The 8,596-nt window shown below is 30.2% G+C and overlaps 1 pseudogene; it reads right to left on the minus strand.

Moving 5' to 3' along the window:
• LOC122270840 (uncharacterized) overlaps positions 1–8,596 on the minus strand; it is a 313,909-nt pseudogene that overhangs the window by 28,056 nt on the left and 277,257 nt on the right.

Here is an 8,596-nt window from a genome sequence, read left to right on the forward strand (position 1 = left end):
GAGGAGTAGTAGATATATATATATTTGATAGCTAATTTAGTTCAATTGAATTTTTCCATTTTAATTTAGAAGTAGAAATTGAAATATCAATAATTTCAAAAAATGGTCACTTGAATTTTAGATTACAGATCCCAGCGAAAGCAATGACTTTACAAATTTTAGCTACATAAGGGTCATTTAATACACTAACAAATCAAGTGATTAATAATATACTCTATTTGCATAAGACTAGTTTATAGTAGAAATTTACGAGTGTACCCCTACATCCTTAAAATAATAAAATAAGCATGGGCATTCAGAATGCTGATTTTTTTCTCAGTATACACAGTTCAGAACACAGCGCTATACATGTACACTCAAGCCAGACTTTCATCTATTCCTCAATTTACGTGATTTTCGACGGAATGTAAAGATGGGTCAAAATTAAAAGAACAGTCATTAGTCACTGTAAAAACCTGCTTCTACCAAAAAGGTTGAAGCACAGAAAAAAAACTCTACAAATCACTAAAAATAATTTCACTGCTATTTTCACAGTGAGAAACTTCACTGTAACAAATTTGCACTGATGAACGTTAAATCTGTTGAGTCGCAAAAGTCCTCCATGTTCCCATAAAAAATCAATACCTCTGGGGGTACTGGATTGAAGATCGATCATTCTCTGATTCAGGTCAAAATTACGATCTGTGGATGAATGTATGAATGGGTCCGCCCTATACACGGGTGTTACGTACGGTGTGGCAGAAGTCGAATTCTTAGCCATAGATGGCGCCACTGAAAAACGTACTTTTAATCTGCTCGGATTCACCAAGCAGGCTTGTCCGTGTGGCAAGTGGCATTGGAACCAACCAACCACTACTATTGTCGCTGTTTCAAATAACACAGACATTATTTCTACTCTGAGAAATCACAGTGAAAAGACTTGTTGATTTTCTGTGACAACCTGTTGCTGCTCTATACCACCGTTCAGGAAGCACTTTCTTTGCTTCACTGTGATGAATGTTGCTGATATTTTTTACAGGAAATCATAACGGAGACCAGTCACTGCTTGAGTTTGAAAAAAAAAATCATAATTTTTGTTTCGATCATTTGTATAATTTGATGTTTGATAAAATTGTTAAATAATGAAGAATCATCAAAATAATCTTAATACAATATTTTTTCATTATACTATATACTATAGTAACTTTTAGTGAATATTGGAAAGAAAATTATATCATTTCCAAAATTCAGTAAATAAATGTGTGCAATTAGTTTATTGCTGTATTCGTCTTTTCATAACTTTATCTCAATTAAAATACCTCAACCGGGTGAGAAGGATTTATATCATCTTCTTTAAAATATCTTAATTTTTGTTTCATTTAGGAAATGCAAAAATCGTAATAAGGATAATGAACGATATCAATAAATATCAATACCGAAAATAAAATGAGGTCCTTTAAATACAACTAACTGAATTAATTTGTGCATTATATCAATAAATGTAAAATAAGACGATAGATGGCGCTGATACATTTCTTCTAAAGCATTTTTTTTTTTATAAAGAATCATTTATATATTGAAGGTTTATTACACGTAGGTCTTTTAAAGAGGCGAATTTTGATGGCTTTATTTTCAAAGAGTAAACATTTAACAAAATTAATTTTCATTAACTGGCTTGAATTAAACTAATGGTGTTTAAAATTTTTTAAACTTTATTTAAACTACATTGGAGAACTGTTTATGCAAATGATTGCTTTAGGAAAACTCTGTTAAACTTTTTTGGTCCAATGCAATCAGTCTAGCAACACTAATTCAAAATATATTTCAAGCCAGTAGAAATGTAAAAATAACTATTTTTAAGTGCTTAGCAGCAACTATTCTATAAACAACAAGGAGCGAAAGAATGGCATTTAGTATAAAGTTAACATCAACATTTTAACCAGAATGAGTAAAAATAAATGTACAACTCACAAAACCACAGTATTGAAAGAAGTTGAACAGCTCGCTCTGGCAGATGGCCAGTAATATAAAGAGTAATAATTCAATCAACATAAACCTAGATGACCCAACTGCCCGCGTTTATCTAGATATGAATAAAGTTAGCATCTTCGCCGATCTGCTCGAAAATAAAAATTACACCTAACAGGCAGTCAAACGATCCATGAAAAGTTCTTTTTCTATCGATATAATTAAATCCTCCGAGACATCTAACGTCAGAAACCATTAAAAAATCAAATATTGAAGATATTTATAAATTATTTGTAGACTAAAAAACAACAAAGCTCCAGATAAAGACCACATAAATAATAAACTGTTAAAATATTTACACAGTAAAGGATTAAGCAGCATGCAGCAACAACAAGGGATTAATGCCTGCCTCAAAATTAAACAGTTCCCTCATATATGGAAAGACTCAAGAGTAATTTCATTCCCGAAATCGAGGAGAAAACCTAGCAAAGCTGGAAATTTACCGGCCAATTAGTTTACTGCAGACTAAGAGCAACTGAGCAAAATTTTAGAGAATATCAATATACACTGGTTATCATAAATTAAGGAAAANAGTACAAGTCGTTTCTGCATTAAATTTCATTTGATTCTGATGATTCTTTCATGGTGTTGCATTTTCTACAAACAGCAGTTTATATGTATCAAGCCTTAGTCCATCTTCCACGCAATAATATGGGTCGCAGATCCAAACCTCGTTTTGAGTTCGATTCTTTATCTCATTTATATACGTGATTTACCTAGAAGCGTTAGCACTGATGAAAAAGCAGCATGGAACATTGACCATACAGCCTTTTTATATCAATCAAGAAAGCTGAATCCTGCTGTACAGAAACTGCAAGATAGTCTCACTAACATCGAAGACTGGTATGGCAATATGTAAATTAAAACTAAAGGCGACAAATCAAATTTTTTAATCGTAAGAAGATGTAAATCAGCAGTCCTGATAACTAAAAAAAAAATGTTTTAATTAAGAAATCTTACCAGTTAAACCAAATATCTCAGCATTATCATAAATTAAAAGCTAACTTAGCAGGAAACTGTTAGAAAAGCAAGAAACACCTCAATCTTTTTCCACTTCTAAATAGAAGACCAACGTTCAGTCTATATAACAAGAGGCTTCTGCATATGCTTTATATAAGAGCTGTAATGCCTTATGCATCACCTGCCTGGGCAAGTGCCAACCAAGCGTTTAATTTACATCACAGATACTACACAAATTGAAATTCTAAGACAAATAATTAATGCTCCAACATTTATAACCAATGAAGATATCCACGAAGATCTTTACATCGATAAAGCAAGTGATTTTATTCAAAAACTTAGAGCAAAATTCTATAAGAAGGTCCGCAATTGTGAAGCGGCAAACTTCAAACGGATACTGGACATTATACTCATTGATTTTAAGCAGCAAATTCGCGGAACTTAGTAAGCAATGATCCAAGCAATCCAGCCGAAGTTCGCGTCAGCTGGGGAAGCTGAGTACGTCAGCTTAATCACAACTTCCATCCTATGGATTTAATTTTATTTTATTTTACTTTTTTTTAAAAAATTTTATTCTTAATTTTGACATTATCTCAATCGCTTATTTTTACTTAATTCAGACTGAAATTATATTCGATGAAATAGCCAGTGCTGCGATAGCGGCAGGTGCCTTGTCGCATTTGAAACTAGGAACTAGTATGAAGGGTTTAAGGTTGCACTTGCCAGTATTCTGCCTGACTGAACTTTTCAATCGGAGTTTACTTTTTCGGAAAGGTAAATTATTTATCTTTTTTTTTTTTCTTCAGAAAAGTTTAAGAGTATAAATAGCGTAGGATCATATTAAGGGTAGGCGTTATTTTCTGATAAGACGAAGCAGAAAGTAACGCCTATTTTGAATCCTTGGAATGAAACTTTAAGTACATTGTTTTTACCAGTGAATAAATAAAGAGATATATATTATATTCATTTAATTTCTAGATGATTAGGAGATTAACCATCCCCAAATTACACAATTAAATAAATAATTGCCGACTGCTGAATCATTCTGTTGACAATTAAGATTTTAGATTTTATATATGTATGCACTATGCACTTATACTAACAAATTTTGAATTTGAACCTGACGCAATGCAAAATTGTATAACACCGTCTTCATCGCGAGTACGGATCTTCGTACCTTAATTCCAGCTGAAGATTTTAATTCCTTTATCACTTGTTAAGATATGTGTGTATCAGCAGTGAAGTGGTAGAGAACTAGAGATAAGATCAAAGTATTACAGGTGCATCTGTTATGGGTTACGTTTAGGAGAGGTAGGAAACGAAGTAGGCGTGGGCAAACTTATCAAAATAATCAGGGGATCTGATCATGTACTGCAGTGTTTCCCAAAGTGTGGTACGCGTACCCCTAGGGGTACGGGAACAGTTTAGAGGGGGTACGCGTTCTTATATGAAATATCTTGCAACAAACGGAAATTTCAAAAACTTTTATTTTAAAGCAAAGCTATCCATGAAAATTTATGATTACGTAGTTTTCTATTGGCTATTTTTTGCAGAGTTAACAGTTAATAATTAGTGGTGTCAACAGCCAGTCCGGATTTTTAACTTTTGGGCAATTTTTTATAGTAAAAAATACATTCATTTTTTTGTTAGTGTTACACAGCCTTAAGAAAAATTTAGAAAGGTTACACAAAAGTCATAAGTTAGGGAAACACTGGTGCACTGTATTCAGATTGATAAAACTAAGATTATAATATTTAGTAGGTCTTTACTTTCCAGTTATGTCAACGTTTGAGGCAAATCTTCCTTTTTTAACCATTGTTACTTCCGCGCTTGTGACAAAATGCTCAGCGACAAATGCCAGTGACTGAATCGATTATACAGATAGTTTCATTTTAATATATCGATAACTAATAATCCGTATTTCGATTTGAACTAAGCGACAAAAATATCCAACATTATTGAAATTAAGTGGCATTTATTAAATAAATCCTTTATAAGTCAATTACTAGCTTATGAACAATATTGTTTTTTACTATTCATAGCCATTAATTAATAATTTAAGAAATTTGTTCAAAAAACTGCCTATTGACGAGTAACAGTGACGGATGAGAATCGATTATAGAGATATTTTTATAAATCGATATCTATTAGCCAATGTTTTTGTTTCATTCAATCGGCAAAAAAAAACAACATTATTATAATCAATTAACATTTATCAATAAATTCTTTATAAGTCAATTACTGATTTTTGAAAAAATATCGACTTTTAATTATTGACAGCCATTAATTAAAAATTAATCAATGCTCTTATTTATTTTAATATGTAATTTAAAATAGCTAGTTAAAAATAATTATTAGTTAAAAGAATTCAGAAAATTCGTTTAAAAAAATGCGCAGTGACAAATACCATTGACTGATGAGACTAAATTACAAAGATATCTTTATTTCAATTTATTGATGTCTATCAACCAATATTTTTGTTTTAAATAATCAGCAAGAATAAATATTATTACAATAAATTGACTCTTATAAATAAATCCTTTTAAAGTCAAATAGTAACTTATGATCAATAATTTTTTAATGATTGATAGCGATAAATTAGTTACTAAAATAGTGAATTTAAAAAGTGTCTAGCGACAAATACCAGAGATTGATGAGAAACGATTGCATAGATGTCTTTATCTTAATTTATTAATTTATATTAACTTATTAACCACTATTTTTACAAGAATTAATAATAAAAAGTATCAAACATAATTATAATGAACTAACATTTATTATTTAAACATCTATGAATCAAATACAAACTTACGAAAAATAATTTTTATATTTAATGCTTGTTAGCCATTAATTAGAAATTCAAAACAATTTATTAATAAAACTATACTGACTGTTCATTTTCTTTCCGATACTAATGTTATTACATAGATAATTCAATTAATTCACTTTACTATATAAAAAAAAAAATGCTGCATTAAAAAGGAAAAAAATCCCTGAAATACGAATCCATTTACAAAAATATGATATTTTTTACTAGTAGTGTTTAATTTATTAAGTTTAATTTATTTACTTATTATATCATTTATTTCATTTATTTTATTTATTTATTTTATTTATTTATTTATTTATNTAAATTACAATTTATCAATATGTTTCTAGGCATGCATAGATGTGTGATTAAGAATCTATGAGTAATAATTGAACTCTACTAGAGTATTATAGACGAATACCCTAGAAAAAAGGATTAACTCTCTGTAGCTGTGAAAAGGGTTGTCTAATTTCTTACAAAGACTCTAAATAAAGTATATGAACATTAATCTACAGATTTATCCTAGCTACAGTAAGAACTAGATAGGTTAAACCTCATTTTTCCTAATCATTCGACTTTTAATGGTAATAGATATAAAAAAGATCAATAACGCAGTAAAGCGTTTTGAAATTAAAAAGTTTATGTTCCATTAAAAGTAAAAAGTTTACATTAAAAGTAGGCGTTACTTTTCATCACATACGTAATTTCATAAGACGTCTTATTCACGTTTTCACTAGTAGTTTCCTTTATATTTTTAATATTTTTGATAGTTTAAATTAATAGTTTTAAATTCTTAACTATTTCCCTTAAAAAAAATTTAAAAGCAAAAATGGAAAGCATAAAAACTTATTTTAAAATAAATACAAGGAACTGAAACAAGGCATAATACACAAGTTTTAAGTAATTTTTTTTTTTTTTTTGTATGAGTAAAAAGGTAGAAAAAAAATTAACCATTAGTTTACTATCCCAAGTTAACTTGGACAAATGAGGAAATTATATATTAGTCTTTGAATGACAGTTTTAAAACAATGGACATCAAAAAGTGTTATTTTCCAAACACCAAAGAAGGGATGCTCCATTTATTTTAATTCTTTTTTTCTATGTAAATTGAGCAACTCGGGATAATGAAAGAAGCGTTTAACCTCTTCTCGAAGGGATAATAAATAATAAATGCATATGTTTAGGTTCAGAATGAAAATAAATCAAAAGTAGTATCTTAAATGCGGTCCTAAATAACTTGCCTGACTTATTTTAGTTTCACTTTATTATAAGCTCTCGCTTTGATTTCTCTTCATTGCTATATAGTTCGTATTGGGAATCTGAAACCTCAGGTGGATTTTTCCTCCATTCATCTTGAAGTGTTGGACTTAGTGATGGAAAGTAAAGATGTAAACAGTCCAGGTGAGATGTTTATTTAGAGCAAAAAAAAAGATAAGTGACCATCGTTTTTACAGTTGGACATGATCTCACAATATTTTTCTCTTCTTAAGCACAGTTAAAAATTGAGACACCAATCCTCAATAGCATATACTTCAGATTGCAGTTTCTGAATAACCTGGTATAGATCAGCAGATTTGATATTAATTGGGAGCTACGCATACAAGTACGAAGCATAAAATGAACCACCTACCTGGGTCAACTGGCACAGAGAGCAAAAAAAAACCTGTTTTAAAGCCTGCGGCCAAAAGAAGGACCACACGGAAGGAGAGACATTGGAATGTTGGCGGTTAAGCAGATGGTGAAAATGTGGATAATGTTTTTTCCATGATAACATTTTCCTATGTAAAAACATGGAAATACCGATTTTGCTACACGGAGAAGACAGTTTGGTTAAAATGAGATTTTTTAAGCATAGAACCGTCAGTGGGTTAAGGTGAACTGTCAAAGTAGCCATGCCATATTTAAGCACATAACCTCATTCCTTTAAAAAAATTATTTTTTATCTTGATTCTGATATTTTGCGATTATTTGACTAACCCGTTCCGAAGAGGTTATTGGTTTTAATTTTATTCATACTACAGATTACAAGAGTTGTGACAGCACTTCTAGTGACTATCAAACAAACTACCACAGATTGTTTCGTCTATACATTGCACATACCCTCCAACTGCTACGGAATTTCCGTAGTTTCAGAAATCTTCTTTTCAGACGGTAGCAAAATTAATGTCTTAATATTTAAAAAAAATTAATTTTAGCGTAACTTGTCCACTATTACTTATAAAAGTGCAGGCCATATGGCTAGATTCTTAAGTTCTGATAAAAGTTTTATGAGAGATCCATTTGCTTTAAAAATTTTTACATTGGTTCGCTACCACTAGAAAGAATAATTTTCAAAATCCTCATAAGTTGGAGTGGAGAAGGCAAGCGTTAGAGTTAAATTCAACAGTAACAACCACGGAAATTTCCAATTTTAAATATAACTTCATCAAATTCGCATATATATATATATATATAAATATTCGTATATTGTTTCTACCACTTTTTATTTCTTAAAGATATTAATAATAAATTATAAATAAGTGAATCGATCTAAGTGAGTTGTCTAACCCTACGCTAATAAAGCTTACTTCGTTTTTTTTCTAGTGATAGAAGAAGGATGAAGTAGGTAGAGATGGGCAAAACTGCTACTTTTCACTCACTGTTACTTCTGCTACTGGGACCCAAAAGTAACAGTGACAAATAGCAGTGACTGCTATTATTTCGATATAGATTTAATCGATATTTTATATCGATTAATCGTTTTTATTTATAAAAACTTGGTATAAATTAATCGATTAAGTGCTTTAGTTAGTAATCGATATGATTAGTTTTTAGTTAATT

Source organism: Parasteatoda tepidariorum, chromosome 6 (genome assembly GCF_043381705.1).
Source record: "Parasteatoda tepidariorum isolate YZ-2023 chromosome 6, CAS_Ptep_4.0, whole genome shotgun sequence".
NCBI lineage: Eukaryota > Metazoa > Arthropoda > Arachnida > Araneae > Theridiidae > Parasteatoda > Parasteatoda tepidariorum.